Raw genomic sequence first — 16,668 nt, forward strand, 5'->3', positions numbered from 1 at the left:
AAATCAGTGTATGAATTGTTAAGAGATGGCCAGAAATATGGTCTTTTACCACTAACCAGTAAAGTGTGAAGTGAGTATTAGTGTTGGAGGTTTGAAAACCTTTGAGCTTGGACCACCAATTGATTAACTTACATCATATTCTTTCAAGAGTTGGTCTGTAGATTCTCCCATTTAAACCATCAAGCACCAAATTAAAGCATCTCTGGTCACTTGGAAGGTTCCTCAGAACCTCAAATGCAAAAAATAATTATTTCAATAAAATAACATATGTAAAAGAAAATGCACACAATAGCAGCTTACATCCAGTATGGTCATCATCTTAAGACGACGTTTCCTCCCAACTCCAAAGACATGCTTATTAGGTTAATTAGTGATTCTAAATTGACCCTAGGTGTGAATGTGAGTGTGAATGGTTATTTGTCTCTGTGTTAGCCCTGCGATAGGCTGGCGACCTGTCCTGTCCTCTCACCCGACGACAGCTGGGATAGACTCCAGCAGCCCCCACAACCTTAGTGGTACTATAAGATGAGATGAGATACCTACCAGGTGCTTGACATCAACCTGCTGCCAAATGAGTGTATACAAACTATTGCAACTATGTTATCAGTATTTCCCCTACCATTATATTATTATTATTAATAATTAGTATAATGCAGACAGAGAGAGACACGGCCTGAACAACAGGCCAAAATATCTACGTTTTTTAACGGCACCATAACTGATTGTAGCGAGGCAAACTTTAGCTCTGCTACTAGTATAAGGTCACCAGATATCCCCAATTTATGGGGACAGTCCCCTCTTTGGAATACCTGTCCCCCATATGTATATTTTAGCATTTTATGACTGAGAAAAAAACAATTAGCACAACAAAAAACTTACTAAACTTACAGAATACCTTGAGGAGGACATCCTGCAACCTCGAACCTGCAGTTCCACACTTGGAACGAAAGAGCGCGGGAGTGAGTTTGTTGTCATCCTGGGGCTGAAAGACAAAATAATATTCTATTGTATAGATATATACACACACACACATACACTGGTAGATTTGTGAATTGAATACGAACGTAATCAAACAATTTTTAATCCTAAAAATGGTCTTTGTGGCTCATAATGCATTGCGTGGAGTACTACCCGCGTACCTAGGTAACCAACTGGCATTTTCCGCATTTATCGCAAGATTACAGATTCTCATCGTGGGGATGTTTTTTTCTTTTGCTTTTTTACGGGATGGTGATTGTTTTTGGCGGTAAATCGTGTACAATAAATTATCTTAATAAACACTGAAATACTTCACTGGGCTGTGAATGGAGACAGTAAAGGACTGCAGTCAAACCCACCTCCACATCTTAAAAAACGGTCTATCTAGTCTCATCTGTAAATCTCTATACCAACCATTACTGTAAAAGCCTGTAACTACTGATTCAAAATGAAAGCATTTTAAATACAAATTTCGCTATGTTCGTTGTGGTTCAGATAGTAACAACCAGGAAACTCATTGATTCCACTGACTATTTCCACTTAAAATGAGTGCACCACACTTTACATTTCCATTTCTTTTTTATTATGGTTCTGAACTTCAAAGTGAACACACTTTTTTTACACGCTTTTACCGTAATGACAGCCAACAGTTTCATTCAGACTTACAGCACAGTACAGTTGAGGTTTGAAGTGCTGTTGTAAAGAAAAACACTAGTCAACTACTACAGCGACTTGTTCAGAAATAATTTTTTCAACAGTAATATTTAAAATGATCTTACCTGTGGCAAGATGGGGACAGCAGCTCCTCCAGGTGACGATGACCACGCAAAAATGCACTCGGCGCAAGTGTGATTAAAACCAAATATCTCCAAATGAGTAAAATTAATCAATTTTCACCGTATTTGGTATTCCTGAAAAAAATATATTAAAATCTGCTCATTCTATCAGAGCTTTTTATTCAACAAAATCGTGTAGGATTGAATTAATAGTGTATGCAAATTTGTTGAATTCAGTTTGATTTCAAACTGCATCTAGCCATTTTTGTTGTGTAGAAATTACTAATAATTATTCAATAAATGTTACTTAACCCGAATCCTCCTTGTTCCAGTGTACTGCTATCGTTGCTCTCTGGTTAAATCTAACACCCATAGCACGTTGTCAGCCTCGTCTCCCGTGTAGTGAACTAGCTGTTAACTTGATTAGCCTCCGGTGACTCATTCAGGTTACTTGCCAGTCTGAAGTGCTCGAACCTCTGTATCCACTTCTGCCACTCATGGGGCTTGTAGAAGTCGAAGGAGTGTGGAGATTTCATGGTGGAAGCCGGCAGCGGTCTGTCTGACATCTTCCGGTCTCGTCCGCCGCAGTCCTGACGTCATCTTCCCCCGCGGCCCTGACGTCCCCAGTCGCTAGCAGCCGTTAGCTGACGTAGTCGAAGCTTGATAGCGTCAAGCTCCGTAACCAGAAATGCAACTAACATGCGGTGGACCAGTGCAGTAATGTTGTGTTATCTATGTGGGTTCTTTGTTCTAAAATAACACACTGTATATCTAGTCTTTAGAACATTTACTGTATGAAGTCAAGGTGGCATGTTACAGGTGGGGCCACATGTCATACCTGAGGTAACCCTGAACTACCCAGAATTCCACTGTCTCTGACATCATCATATCAACAAAATACCATTACATCACAGACATCACAGGAGCTGCAGTTCTAAATGTAAACCTACGTCCCTGTGGTCGTTTCTACCTGTTCTCTGGCTCGTGTTGGAGTTGGTGCTAAAAAGTCAAGTCTAGTAGAATTTATTAGTGTCATCGGTTGTGTGTTAGGTTCCTGATCTGCTGTTGTTTTCCTGCTGTGCAGTGACTGAACTCATTTCATTCCTCTGCTCCTTCAGCTGACCCTCTCCCTGTTCCTTCACAGAACTGCTACATCAGCCAACAATCGTCACCTTAGCCAACAGTATGGAGGTCTTCAGTGTGGACCAGCGGGAGCTTCAGGTGCTCCTTGGCTCCAGCTTCAGCATCATGTGCTACATGCCAGCCCAGGACCAGGGAGGTTACTTCCAGCTCCTGTTCACTGCCTCCGATGCAGCACTCAGCTACTCCCTACCAGCTGTCAATCACTCTGCCCATTTCCGCTTCCCTTCGATGGACCGCAGCCACCAAGGCAGCTACAGCTGCATTTATCATCTCGTTTTCTCCCAGGACTTCTCCTCTAAGAGTCAGACCATCTACCTCAGAGTCGGAGGTAACTCAATAAGATCAGCCAGTAGGAACCTGAATACAAAGCAAATAAAAGCTAGCAAGTGTTTGGACCAGTGTTCATTTTGACACATGGTCATAACTTCATGTAAAACATCAACTAGTAAAATATGAGACTTCTTTAACTTCATAGTAATCGCAGAAAAAAACTAAAACTAAATTAACAGTGGCATGATCCTAACACTGAATAAAAGCAATGTAATGATGAGCTGTTCAGTAAATTAAAGAGTGTGCATGCCAGAGGACTGATCATTGTCAACGTGTTTCAGCCTCTGTAACAGATCTGATCATCAGACTCGTCGTCCTCCTGCTGGGAATGACTCTATCTGTCACTGCCATCTGCTGCTACTCTAAGAGACTGTACGTATCACTCATCAGATGTTCACTCACAAGACAAAAGGGATTTATTTGCTTCTGTTTTTATAATCTATGACATGTTTGCTGTCATATATTTCCAGGGCAGCCAAAGCCAGAGTCCAGGAGAAAACAACTGTGATTTGTGTTGGAGGAGAGAAATAGGAGCTGGAAGATTTGTTCTGGACTCACTTTGGATATGAAGTGTCATCTTTTTAAGCCTTTTGTTTATTATGAGCTGAGTTTAGCTGACTCACCATCTTTGTCGTCTAACTCGCAGTGCGTCTGTGGATGAGGACAAAGTTACATATATTTACAATCTATCATATTCCATTTTAATTTTTGTTGAGATCCTCAAACAAAAAAAGACAACTGAGAACAGACTTGGATTTGTTCTGGAGTCGCTCTGTTGGGAACTGATCATTATTATGCTCCAGGCCAATCAAATCATTCCGACATAGAGTTGAATTTGTCATATAATGAAATCCAGGATGGATCTACAATTCCTGGGGGCATTAATCCTCTGGTGACCATGGGCAGCTGAGAACAAATTCACGTCAATCAGTACAATAATTATTTAGATTATTCTGCTTTAGCGCTTCACAAACACCCACCGTGGCATTTATAGCACAGCATCTGCTCACAAGCCTTATTACCAACTATTAAAGCTCTATTTGACACCACAGGGACAAAAAAAAAAGAAAAAATATTACCCAGGGACGAGCTAACCTCTGGGGAACCCTGTGAGGTAACTGCGTTTGTTTAAAACATGACAGGACATGTTGATATGAGCTGGGCTTTGGATTTATACCTAATAAAATTATTACTGAGAAAAGATTCCTTGAAAAGGCCTCGACCATTTCTATCAGAGAGTTCAGTCAGTGCATTTTTTTCAAGTTTTCTCTTTAAACCAGAAATGAAAACTATAAAAAAAAAAACTTGATTTTTATTTTTCAATCCAAAAAAATTAATTTCTTTTATTCTTTAGTAATAACAAAGCTTCGGGAAAAATCTAAGCTTGAGCATAAGTCAGCATTGTATTTACTAAGATGGCAGAAAGCAGCCCTGGTCCCACCCACTATCATGGAGGTGGGCAGAGCTTGTACTTGCTTTAGGTTCACTTTAGAAGAGTTGTCGTGGCGTCCACTTTTTATACATAATTCATTTTAGTACAGGGGTCACATTCAGTCCAGTTTGATCTCAAGGGGGCCGGACCAGTAACACAATAGCCTATTAGCTTATAAATAACAATTCAACTCCAAATATTTCCCTTTGTTTTAGAGCAAATAAGTACATCATGAAAATGTTTGCATTCAGTGAACTGCACTTTTAGAAAACATGCAATGAACAATGGGACATTTCTTAAGGAAAAGAAGTGCAAGTTCTGTTTAGTTCTAGCTTATGTCTCAGTTATGTCCACAACTCTCACTAAAACTGTGCGCACGCTTGGAATAGCTGTACTTTTGGGTACCTGGATTTTTGCTTAATTTTTCAGTCCAGGATGTTGCACCTTGGTAATAATTGACTATTGATCTAGGTAAACGTTTGCATAAAAGTCTAAAAGTTACTCCCTGATGTAACTGGGACTGCAGGAGTTTGAGACCCACCTGACTTCTATAGATAAACCCTTGAGTCTTTCCTCTAACCCTGGAGAAATCATTTGTTTTAATTCCTCTAGAAAAACAAAAGAGGCGCCATTTGTTTTCCTGAAATCTGAATAACACCACATCAGTTTATCCAAGAAAAATACCTTTTTATTTCATTATAAATCCACATAATTGTATCTATGAAAGCATAAAATCCCCATTTCGCATGTCGTCATTTTTTTTTCTTCTTCTTCTCCTTATTGTGGTCATTCGTTTCGTTATATTCAAAGTAAATCATGGGTATCAAACCATCGAAGACTGTAAGGTGTATGTCACATACAAACACAGACACTGTCAAACAGCATAAAAGGGGGGAGGGGGGGCAGTGAGGAGGAAGGAGGGGACGGGACAGCATGAGTTCTGCTGGCCATCTTTTAAAAAACTGCAGTAGCGCAGTAACGAGCGCCAGCTTTTAGTCGCAGGAACACATGCAGTCGCGTACACTCGTGTTCTGCAAGCGTGCAGCTGCTTTCCAGAGTCAAACAGATTCCCCATCGTGTAGAGATGGACATGTGTGCTTTAAGTTTTGGCGTTGAATCAAATCCCGCTGGTGCTCATCAGGGCTCCGTCCTCGGGACACCAAGGTTTTGTGTTTGTTGTTGTCTTTTTTTGTTGTTGTTGTTTCTGTTTTGTTTTTTTTTTTGTATTTTTTTTCAATACTCCGACACAGAGAGAACCAATCCACCATGGACGCAAACACACGGATTATTTCAACATTATCTAAGTCATCCACAGCCAGAAGAGTTGAGAGAAACTGGTAATACTGGAGAATATACTATTCAGTTTGCATGAGCATGAGAAAGAAAGACTGACAGAGATAGAGATAGAGAGAAGGAGATGAGATGAAGACATGTGATTAAAGTGCCAGAGAAGTTCACCGTTTAGTTTGATGCTTTTGAGACAAGACAGTGTGCTCGTATTTTCCTTCCAAGGCCCAACATGTAATCGTTTCTCTTCGTCTGCTGAGGAATAATAATTATAACAAGAAAGAGGAGTGTGCTTTCACAAGTCTGCATAAAGTCCCGATGATACTGTTGTAATCCTTTGGCATGTGACTGTATGCTGGGGAAAGAGAAAAGCGACGCCACCGACCAGAAAAAAACACATCCGAGACGGGTTCCCCCCCACCCAACATCCGCAGTAATCCGTTCAGCGTAGTCCCTGAGCAGAATTCAGGGTCCGTACAGATTCAAACTGTCAAAATGCAGAGACTAAATCCTGCAGACACCCGTTAGAGCCCCCGTCACATCTCTGGGTTCATCCTCCAGAGAGGAGGAGGAGGAGGAGGAGGAAGAAGAAGAAGAAGAAGAAGAAGAAGCTTTTTCCTCTGATCCAAGGATTTCGAGACCCAGTTAAGCACCGAATACGAATCCAGATCCTGGCCTGTGTCCAACATGTCCGTCCCTGCAGCGGAGACGTTTGCATATCAGCAGGTAGGATGGACGTCCTCCTCCTCCGGCTGCAGGACCCTTCTCTGTGTCAGAGGGTCAGGTGTGTCTGCGGGTCAATACCTGAAGATCACGACGAAGATGAAACCACGAGACACCTGAAGGAGACAAGAGGTTTTCAAGTTTTGTTTTCAAGCTTTTAAACTGGCACATCTCCCCTGCAGTTTATTCTTACAATATTAACAACTCCAAGGGGGATTTCTTGTCTGTCTTATCATTCTATCATTACAGCTCAGATAGCAGCATAACTCAAACATCACAAACATCAGCGCAACTAACAGAGTGGAAAACTGCTGCTATCCGACAGCTGTTGGTTTGTTAAACACGTCTAAAACTAATGAATTCATGTTCATTGAGGGATTCTGTAATAATAAAGTTTTGGCATCTATAATAATAATAATAACATTTTTACACAATATTAGTGCAACACAACATACATTTAAGACAGAGCATCAATTTAAATTCAGAGATTCTCAGAAATTTAAAGGATTTAAAAGAACTTTAAAATATTTAAAAGAGCCTTAAAAAATTTGCAAGAGATTTAAAAGAGATTTAAAGGATTTAAAAAAACTTAAAAAAATATTTATAAGAGCTTTAAAGGAATTGAAAGAGCCTAAAAAGATTTGAAAAAAAAAGCTTTAAAAAATTTGAAAGAGCTTTAAAGAATTTACAAGAGATATAAAAGATTTAAAAGAGCTTTAAAAGATTTAAAAGAGTGAGCAAACCTAACAATCATACACAACAGTAAATGGTTTGAAGCCTGTCGGACATCGGAGGAAGATTATTCCACAGTGTGAGCGCCTGGTAACATGTATACATATATAAACATATAACCACACACACACACACACACACACACACACACGTATATATATAGCATGATACAGCATCTATTATATTATATTTCATTCAACTTGTGCACCGAATGGACGACACATTGACAACAGAGACATTCTGTTCTACAAATATTGTGAAGAACTAGTTATAATGAACCCATTTAGATGTTGTTCATCTGTCTTTGAAAGATACATCATGTCATATTTCTAATTCTTGTGGACAAGGAAACATGCAAAAGAAATGTTGATCCAAATGAAATGTGACGAATGAATCAAGCTTAAATAAAGACTGCACCCCCACGGTATATTTTGCTCTTTTTTTATCATTAACAGGACTCGTGGTGGCGCCTGGAAGACGTCCCGTTGTTCTTTTCTTCCTTCTAAGTCAGCGTGTGCCTCATGTGGAGCTCTCTCTTTTTATTTGTCGACTTGAATATGTGCTTGTGATCCTACACACTCGAGACGTCCCAATTTATGGACAAAAGAAACACCGTGCACCAACCCTCACCCACTTTGAGCAGACTCAAAAAAAAGCAGCCCACAGTATCTGCAGGGGTCTGGAAGGTTGTTCATCAGCGCCGATGACTCAGTGGCTGCTGAGAATCCAGGATTTAAAGCCTGGTTCCTGCCAGTGCTCGACTTTTGAAACTCCCCCCTTCTCACCCACGGCCTCTTTCGTGCTGGTACTTGAAACAACAGTCTATTGTCTGGTGACTACAGTAAAGCAGATAAAGGTGCATGGGGAAATTACGTTAAGGAAGCTGTTCAGCTGTGATGCTGCCAACAGGGGGCGATAGATGGTAGCGAGAAGGCCAATTATAGTAAAGACTGTTTAAAAAAGAGAAAGGAACACGTGCAAGAGCAAATAATGAATCATTTAAAGAGAGAGTAAAAAAATAAAATAAAAAAGGAAATGAGACATTTCATTCAACTTTGTAAATGTGTCATTTAAATGCAAAGCAAATCAATTTATAATATTTTAATTGTTAATTTGTTGAAAGAACAATAATAAGGAGTAGTACAGCACCGAGCAAACTGCAGAGTTTTCTAGAGAAAAGGTCAGAGAGGTTTAGAGAAATGTTTGATGGACACAAAAATCAAAACCTCAAGTTTTAAATAAGTTCAAGTTTTGACGTCAACACAACTGAGTCAGTTGTGCACAAATAATAAAACATGACACCTGGAGTTTAAATACTTTCTTTACTTTGAGGATTTCCCTGTTGTTTTTTTTTGATTATTTAGTAAAGTTAGTGAGAGAGACTCAAAGAAAGTCACATGACAACAAACATCCTGAATTCACAATTCGAACGAGTGAAATCTAAGATGTGAGTGGAAGTGGCTGAGGAGATGAACTCTGGACAGAATGAATGGAGAGAACTGAGAGAAGAGGAGGAGCAAAGAGGGAAAAAGGAGGAAGAAGGAGGGTATGGTAAAAAAAAAAAGAGGAGGAAAAACAAAAAGACAAGAAGAGAAAGATCAAATAAAACGAAACCACAAAGAAAAGAGAATAATCTTTTATTTATCCCACAGTGGGAAAGGAGAGAGAAAAGTGAAGGAATACAAGGAGGAGAGAACAGAAAGAGGACACGGGGGAAGAAGAGGAGAAAACAAGAAAGAGAAAAGCAAGAAAGAAGAGGAGAGGAAATTAAAAGAGTAAAAATAGAGAACGGAGGGAGGGATGGAACGGAGAATAGAAAAGGGCTGGAGTCAAAAGGTGTTAATGAGAGACAAAGAAACGAGAAGAGGAAGTGATGGAGAAGAGGAGTAAACAGAAGAGGAGTGTGAATGAGCGGTGGAGGAAAAAGAAAAGTAAAAATAGAGAGAGGAAGAAAGGAGAGAGCAGCTGCAGAAAGAAATACAAGGGACGGAGTGAAGAAGTGTTAATGAGAGAAGGAGAAGGGTGAGGAGGAAGTGATGGAGAAGAAGGGAGGAAGAGGAGGAGGAGAAGGAGGAGGCTTACATAATGGAGCGACACCAATCTGCATAGTGTGGGAGCTCAGGCTGTTACATAAAGAGGAGTAATGCTGTTTACGAAGGCGAGGACGTATTTATGAAGCACTTAGAGGCAGAGACACACTCCACCTCCCCCCCACCTCCTTCTCATCCTCCTTTTTCCCCTCCTCCTCTGTTAAAGCATGCATGTCGTGTTTCCACTCAGGACGTTCTGTGGGATCCTCAGTGGGTGGGTGTCTGGTGGGGTCACCCTCTCACCTGTGTACATTGTTGTGTGTGTTTGTTGGTGTGCGTTTGCTCTCACCTCTCCCGCCTCTCCTCCCTCCAGCTGAGTTTAAGTAAATCTGAAAGACAGACAGAAAATAAGAGGAAGGAGGAAGAGATGCATCCATGATCCGTGATTTGAGACACTTGTTTTTAGTGTAAAAACACTCGTTTTGACAAATGATCTTTAAAGCTAGACATACACCGATCAGCCACAACATTATGACCATTGACAGGACAGGTGAATAACATTTAAACCATCATGTGACAGTTCAGTGTTCTGCTGGAAAACGTTTGGACCTGGTATTCATTCATTCATTCATTCGTTCATTCGTTCATTCGTTCATTTGTTCATTCGTTCATTCATTCATTCATTCAAGGTGTTGACCTGCCTCTAAATTCACTAGATCCCAAACTGATCGATTATCTGTGATCCGACATCTGACTTTTATGGATCCAAACTAGAATTTGACGACTATAAAATCTGAGATAATAGTTATAATGTGTTAAACTTTCCTTAAAAAAAAGAAAGGAAGTGGTTAATCTCAGAAATATTAAATCAGTGAGTAACAGATTAATGATGGAGACAAGTCGTCTTTATTCCTGAGCCAGCTGTAAATCTGTGCTCAGCTTTTCTATTTGCAGACTTCTCCTCATCCACTTCACGTTCCAATCTCCTCCTCCTCCTCCTCCTCCTCCTCCTCCTCCTCCTCCTCCCCCCACCTCATCCTGGAGTTTTCATTTTCTCTCCATCTCTCTTTATCCCTCCATCTATTCTCTCTCGTCAATAACTGTCTCGGGGCTCAGTGACTCATCTGTACCTCTTCTCTCTGGTTGGTTGGCTGTTTCTCTTTATTTCTTTTCGCGTGTTTGTTTTCTTTTCCTCCTCTGTCTCCAAAACTAAATATACCAAGTCCATAATCCTCCCTTCTGTCTGTCTCTCTTCTTTCTTTCTTTCTTTCTTTCTTTCTTTCTTTGGACGTCTCTCTCCTTCACCAACACAATCTGCCTTCCTGCTCCCTCTCCATGTTCGTTGGGTTCCTCAGACGCACACTACAATGACTTTGTTTTATTTTAGTGAAAGGGTTTGAGTCATGTGTTCACCAGAAACACAACACGACTGCTTTTTAGGGGGAGGTGATCTTTTTGACTTTTTACAGACGAGGAATTTAAATAAAGTTTTTGTGTAAAAATGTCTCTGAGAGTTTGTTATTTTCTGGAAAACTATTCGTGTTTGAATGCTGATAGGTCATCCTGCCCACGGGAGTGTGCACTTCTGGCCAAGAAGCTGGAACAAAGTTTTTAAATGTGGTAAATGCACATATAAGAGAAATTTCTGTTTTTGATTTTTAATATAGAAGAAATGAGTCAACGATGACTGAGCTGCAGAGCCGATCAATGGCCGAGCAAATGCGTGAATGCATGAATGTGAATGACAGGATGCTCCTATTTTCCCAAGATACAACAGAGGTAAAAATAATAAGAATAAAAATAAATAAATAAATAAATTCAAAAATGTCCATGTCCACCGTGGCCACTAGGTGTCACTGTGACTCTGCAGAGTGGCTAAGTTCTGGCCTCAGGTGGGGCTGGGGGTAATGGAGCGGGGTGGGGGGGCTCTGTGGGTCCCAAACAGTTTAGTCACTGTGCCATCCTGCTGCTCGGTGCCAGGCCTGGATAATAAAAGCAAACTGAATGATGCCCTGATGCCTCGTGGGTTTTGCCGAGCGCCCTGCGATTATATCTGCCTCTATTTCTCTGCTCTCTCTGTTTCTCTGGTTTGTGGGAGTCGTGAGGCGAGGTGGTGGGACTGCATGCAGGTTGAACTAATACATGCATTTCTGTGCAGTGTGGGTACTTGTTTTGGATCGCTGTATGGCTCACAGCTCCTCGGTGAAAAGAGAAATATCTTAAAAAAAAAATGGTGGAAAGGTTGAAACTAAAATATATGGTCATGGGAAAGTGTTGACTACAAGGGGAAGGGTCTGTCAATAAAAACACATGGAGATACCTGGGAGGGATACGATGACCTGCTGGGTCAAGATTACGTTCAGATTTATTTTTTCTTCCAGAAAACGAATCTATTGACGTCTTAAAATGTACCAACTACACCTTTACATCATTAAGCGTGCAGGGATCTCTGAATATGGAAATTTGCCTCCACTTGCACCTCCACCCACCTCCCCCTCCGCTCGCCTGCAGCTCGAGTGTGAAGCTACACAACGGGAGGCTGGAAACACTGGACTAATTCACCCATTCCACTCGTGTGTGTCCAGAAACGTGGCGGTAGTAGGCGTGTGAAGGTTCTTAGACAGTTTCTAGGTCATGGTTTATCTAAAAGCCTTCAGATGTTCCTCTAACAACCAACTAATGGCTGGAGACTCCACTCTGGAGCGAAGAAACACTAGATCAGAACAGATTCCTCCAGTCACACGTAAGTATCTGGTCATTATCCAAAAAACACAAAAGGAAAGGAAGCAACTGGACTTGATGGGGTTTTTTTTTGAAGATGTTTCATTCAAGTCATCAGTTCTAAAGGACCAGCAGAGGAGTTGCGGTTTAAACATCAACATCAGTGGGTGTTACCCATCAGAACCTTGCTTCACTAGAGTCTAGACTAGATACTCATCTATCATCTTCTTTCTCCGATGAAAAGTCAGTCAGAGGCTCTGACAGTCGGGGACAGTTGTTAAGACTGGATGGTAGATTAAAACAATGATAAAAACAACGGCCTGGTAAAACCAAAACAGAGTCAAACACCATTGTGGCAAACTGGGATTAATAGTGTTTCGGTTGGTTTAAATTATCTGTTCCAACTTAAACAACCTAAATTTAGTTTAACATTATATTTAACATTTGTTAATATCAAGAATTAAAAAAAAAAAAGAAACTTTAATAACACTCTGCACCCAAAAACTGTAAATATTAAACACACCAAGTTTCCAACAAGTCACATTTGGACATGGAAGGAGCTTTCATGGAGGCGGCCATCTTGTTTTCAGACTTCTGTAGCTGGAAGGCCGATAACTGTGACGTCGTTCCCAGTGCTGACTTCCACCCTCCGAGGTAAATGGAACCCACCATTTGTCCTTCAGGTGTAGGTGAACCAATGACAGGGGAGTATCTAGCCGTCGGCCGCTAACAGACTCTAGTCAAGTGAGTTTCTCGTGTTCCTGTTTTAATCCCAAGTCCTCCATCAGCCACATTTAGACCTGAATATTTGGATGAAACATCTTCTAGAAACTCTACAAGTCCATTTGCCTTTATTTTTTTAAAGTTTTGACTTAAATCCTGACCTGGAATACTGCAAACCGGTCATTACAGAAACACAAACCTGTCATTACTTGGATACCAGCCAGTTTTAGAACCAAAGACTTGGATGAAACCTCTTCAAGAAACCCAACAAGTCCAGCTGCCTTGGTTTAAGCTTTGTCTATTTGAATATAATGGTAAAAAAATAACATGGGATTTGAGCTTTGACTATGAAAATAAACCTTGTTCTGGATGACTGAACAGTTATATATCATTTAAGTTAAACTTCTAGATGTGCTGTCATATCTAACCTCAGCCAAGCAGGTTCTTCAGCTTCGTTAAAACTCTGATTGTCTAAATCTGTATTTTTTATTTATTTTTCATTTTCAAGGTGGAAATAGTCTTATTTTCTCCACATAGAAAAAAACCCATATGTTACCAAGGTTAAAGCGCTGATTTTCATTGAAGGACCTATTGATTAATTAAGTCTATACTTCCTGTTTCATGCTTCAGGCCAAGATCCTTGAGCTCTGATGGAGCGTCATAAAGAAAAGAAAAGCAGACATAAACCGTGATGTGAGAGCAGAACAAAAGGTTTTGCATGTAAATGCGCACACAATTCATTTGGTGTTACAGAGGCTGTATTCGTTTGTGCAGAGATGCTGATGGTATTTCAGCGAGCGGTGAGTCAAGCTGACCAACAAACACCAGCTCGATTGGTTTGGTTTGGAGAGGAAGGAGGTCCGTGTGTGTCTGTGTGTGTCCGTGTGTGTCTGTGTGTGTCCGTGTGTGTCCGTGTGTGTGGGAAATATTAAACCCACAACAAATGGCCTAAGGGCCGACAGAAGCCTCTGAGATTACTTCCTTAAAAAAAAAAGAAAAAGAAAAAATGGGTGTTTCATGTTTGTGTGTGTGTATACATGGTTGAAATGTGTGTTTGTAGATGGGAGGTGCATTATTAGACGGAGGGAAGAAGGGACATTATGATGGGTGGATGAACAGAGGATGTAATATCATAGGAGAATAGCGGGATGGGTGGAAAGTGGATGATGAACGGAGAAAAGAAAGGGCCAGGAGGAGGAGGACAAAAACAAAACAAAAGGAAGACAGAAGGAAAGAGGAAGCTGTAGAGAGATGATCTGAAATCTGGTCGACTATTTCTGAAAGCACGAGGCTGAGAAGACAAACGTTTTGTTGTTTTTTTTCAGCATAGACTGTATAAATGTGGACGTCTCACGGCTTCATCCAGACTCACTCACGTGGTTATTTCATTAATACTACGCTCTGCTCTACCTCCACCAGTTACAAGAAAGAGAAGAGAGGTTAGCAGTTAGCGGTTGTTATCGAGGCAGAGCAACTTATCGGTTATGTTTTGTCCTTTCGTTCTTTGGATACATTGATAAAAGTTGTGTTTTTATAAAACCCTTTTCAGGATAAAACTTCTTAAATCCTTTAACTCCTAATATACAAATACATTGATTGAACTCAAATTATTTTGACATATTATTACTTTTTTTATGAATAATGTGCTGTCATTGCATTTTTTGTGTTTTGTGCAAAATTTAAAATTATAAATAAAAACTTTATTGAGCTACTTCTTCCAAACATTTTGTGAAAAACAAATTAAACTCGTGACGTCTAACCGAGAACCGATCTCCCAGATCTCCAGAATAGAGCCAGTAAAACAGGCTGAAGATGTAGTTGACGTCATCTAGAAGCCGAATGGACCTGGAAGCGTCGGACATTCGGGGTGAGCAGATCTGGTACCGACACGGCCGTCCATATTTATACTGTCTATGGTCTTAAGGAGCAACAGAGAACTCAACAGGAAAGACAAACGTCCTCCAAACCCCAACATTTTAGTTCTCTCCATGCTAAAGGGAAGAGGCCATTAGAACAGTGCCCTCTTGTGGTAGTAACTCATGAGTGAAGACTCTGCATGGTGGAGGTTCAGATGTTGTCAGTTATTTAGAGGATTTGCCTTGTTACTGTATATATGCTACATGGATCGTACAGTACATGCATGTTCCAGTGCTTCTTCCCAGAAGCTGTAAGACTGTTAAACTCTGGTGGAGCTGTGTGAATTGCACAAAGTAATGCGGTTTTGCACAAACTCATTCTGCTGTGATGCTGTTTTTACTAACTTTATTCTTTATCTATACAGTTTTTATTTAATACCTACATATTATAGTCACTTATGGTAAACACAGCTCCATGACTGATGAGGTGATTGGGCTACAAAGCATTTTACAGCTCATTAAGATATTTAAAGGAAGTAGACCTGGGATATTTAAGTGAGGACCTTTTACATATTGACAGACGTTGGCAATAACATTTATAGGCCCGTTAATGGTGGAAATAAAACGATTATTTAAACATAGCACATCCTCCCCATAGAGTTACACTGTAGAATCTAACCTCTGATGTAGCAAACATGGCGCCATGGTTTGAGTTGGACAGACTCTCTCTAATATACGGCTCTGGTATCTCAGACCACATATTTACTGCACTGAATTTACTACTTGATGATCAAACGACTAAGTAACTGCATGTCACTGCCAAGAGGAGACAAAGCCAAAGACCTCTGAGTCTCACTCTTAAGGCACAATGATTAAATGCACCTTTAAAGTGAAGAAAACTCCAAATGCTGAAATAATGTTAGTGAACAAGGTCAATGAAAGAACACATGTCATGTTTCTTGTTAACTGACGGGAGAACACAAAGGTCACTGAGACACACGGGACATGAGAGGCTCACGGCTCATTCAATGAGCAGGACATCACTCATATTTCAATTCCTATGGAGATAAAAAAGAAAAGAAAAAGGAACTCATAAATAGTGTGGGGAGGAGAAAATCCTCCAGAGCCTCGAAGGATATCCGAAAATAGGATATACATCTCAATTTAGGAGAGAGAAAAATATCAGAGGAAACAGAGAGAAGGCGACGTGAAGGATAACAGACAAACAAAGAGACCTTGAACTCAGAAATGAAAGGAGCTGAGAAGAGAGCGAGAGGGACGCGCCGACACAAAACTACTCATTAAAATCAAACGCATGAATACGGGCAGCAACAGAGAGAAAGAGGAGGGTGGTAATAATGTGTAATAATGTGTAATAATGTGTGATATGGTTTGTTTTCATCGTCAAATAAAAAACGTAAAAAAACAAAAACAAAAAAGCAAAGCTACATTCAGTATAATAGAGCTGATCTGGTCGATCTGCAGCTAAATGCAGCTATTTAAGTTCCTGTGTCAATATTAAAAAGAGTCTCTGCATGCAGCGCCACCATGTGGTCAGTAGAATATTATGTGAGCTGCTGACTTTAATGGATCTCTACCTACCACTGGACCAGAACCAGGGACACATGGAGGGAGACTTGGAGACATGATCCAGATTTAGAAACAAGATGTAAAGGAAGGAAGGAAGGAAGGAAGGAAGGAAGGAAGGAAGGAAGGAAAGAGTAAAAGAAGGAAGGAAGGAAGGAAGGAAGGAAGGAAGGAAGGAGGAAGGAAGGAAGGAAGGAAGGAAGGAAGGAAGGAAGGAGGAAAAGAAGGAAGGAAGGAAGGAAGGAAGGAAGGAAGGAAGGAAGGAAGGAAGGAAGGAAGGAAGGTCAGACGTGTCCCAGACCACTTCGTCATATGGACTCAGACCAGATCAGTGTTCACACCAGGATTTA

At 40.5% G+C, this 16,668-nt stretch overlaps 1 protein-coding gene across 3 annotated transcripts in view; it reads right to left on the reverse strand.

Annotated features, from left to right (window-relative positions):
• Window positions 1-5,325: 5,325 nt before the first annotated feature.
• Window positions 5,326-16,668, reverse strand: part of si:cabz01090165.1 (uncharacterized protein LOC100333421 homolog) — a 295,771-nt gene continuing 284,428 nt past the window's right edge. For 2 of the 3 annotated variants that reach the window (XM_047594880.1, XM_047594881.1), the window contains 2 exons: window positions 9,781-9,820; window positions 5,326-6,785 (listed from right to left, as the gene is read on the reverse strand). The gene's annotated coding sequence lies outside the window, so the exon portion shown is untranslated. The remainder of the gene's footprint in view (window positions 6,786-9,780; window positions 9,821-16,668) is intronic. The other variant, XM_047594882.1, reaches the window with a different exon arrangement.

This window comes from Mugil cephalus, chromosome 9 (genome assembly GCF_022458985.1).
Source record: "Mugil cephalus isolate CIBA_MC_2020 chromosome 9, CIBA_Mcephalus_1.1, whole genome shotgun sequence".
Taxonomy (NCBI): Eukaryota; Metazoa; Chordata; class Actinopteri; order Mugiliformes; family Mugilidae; genus Mugil; species Mugil cephalus.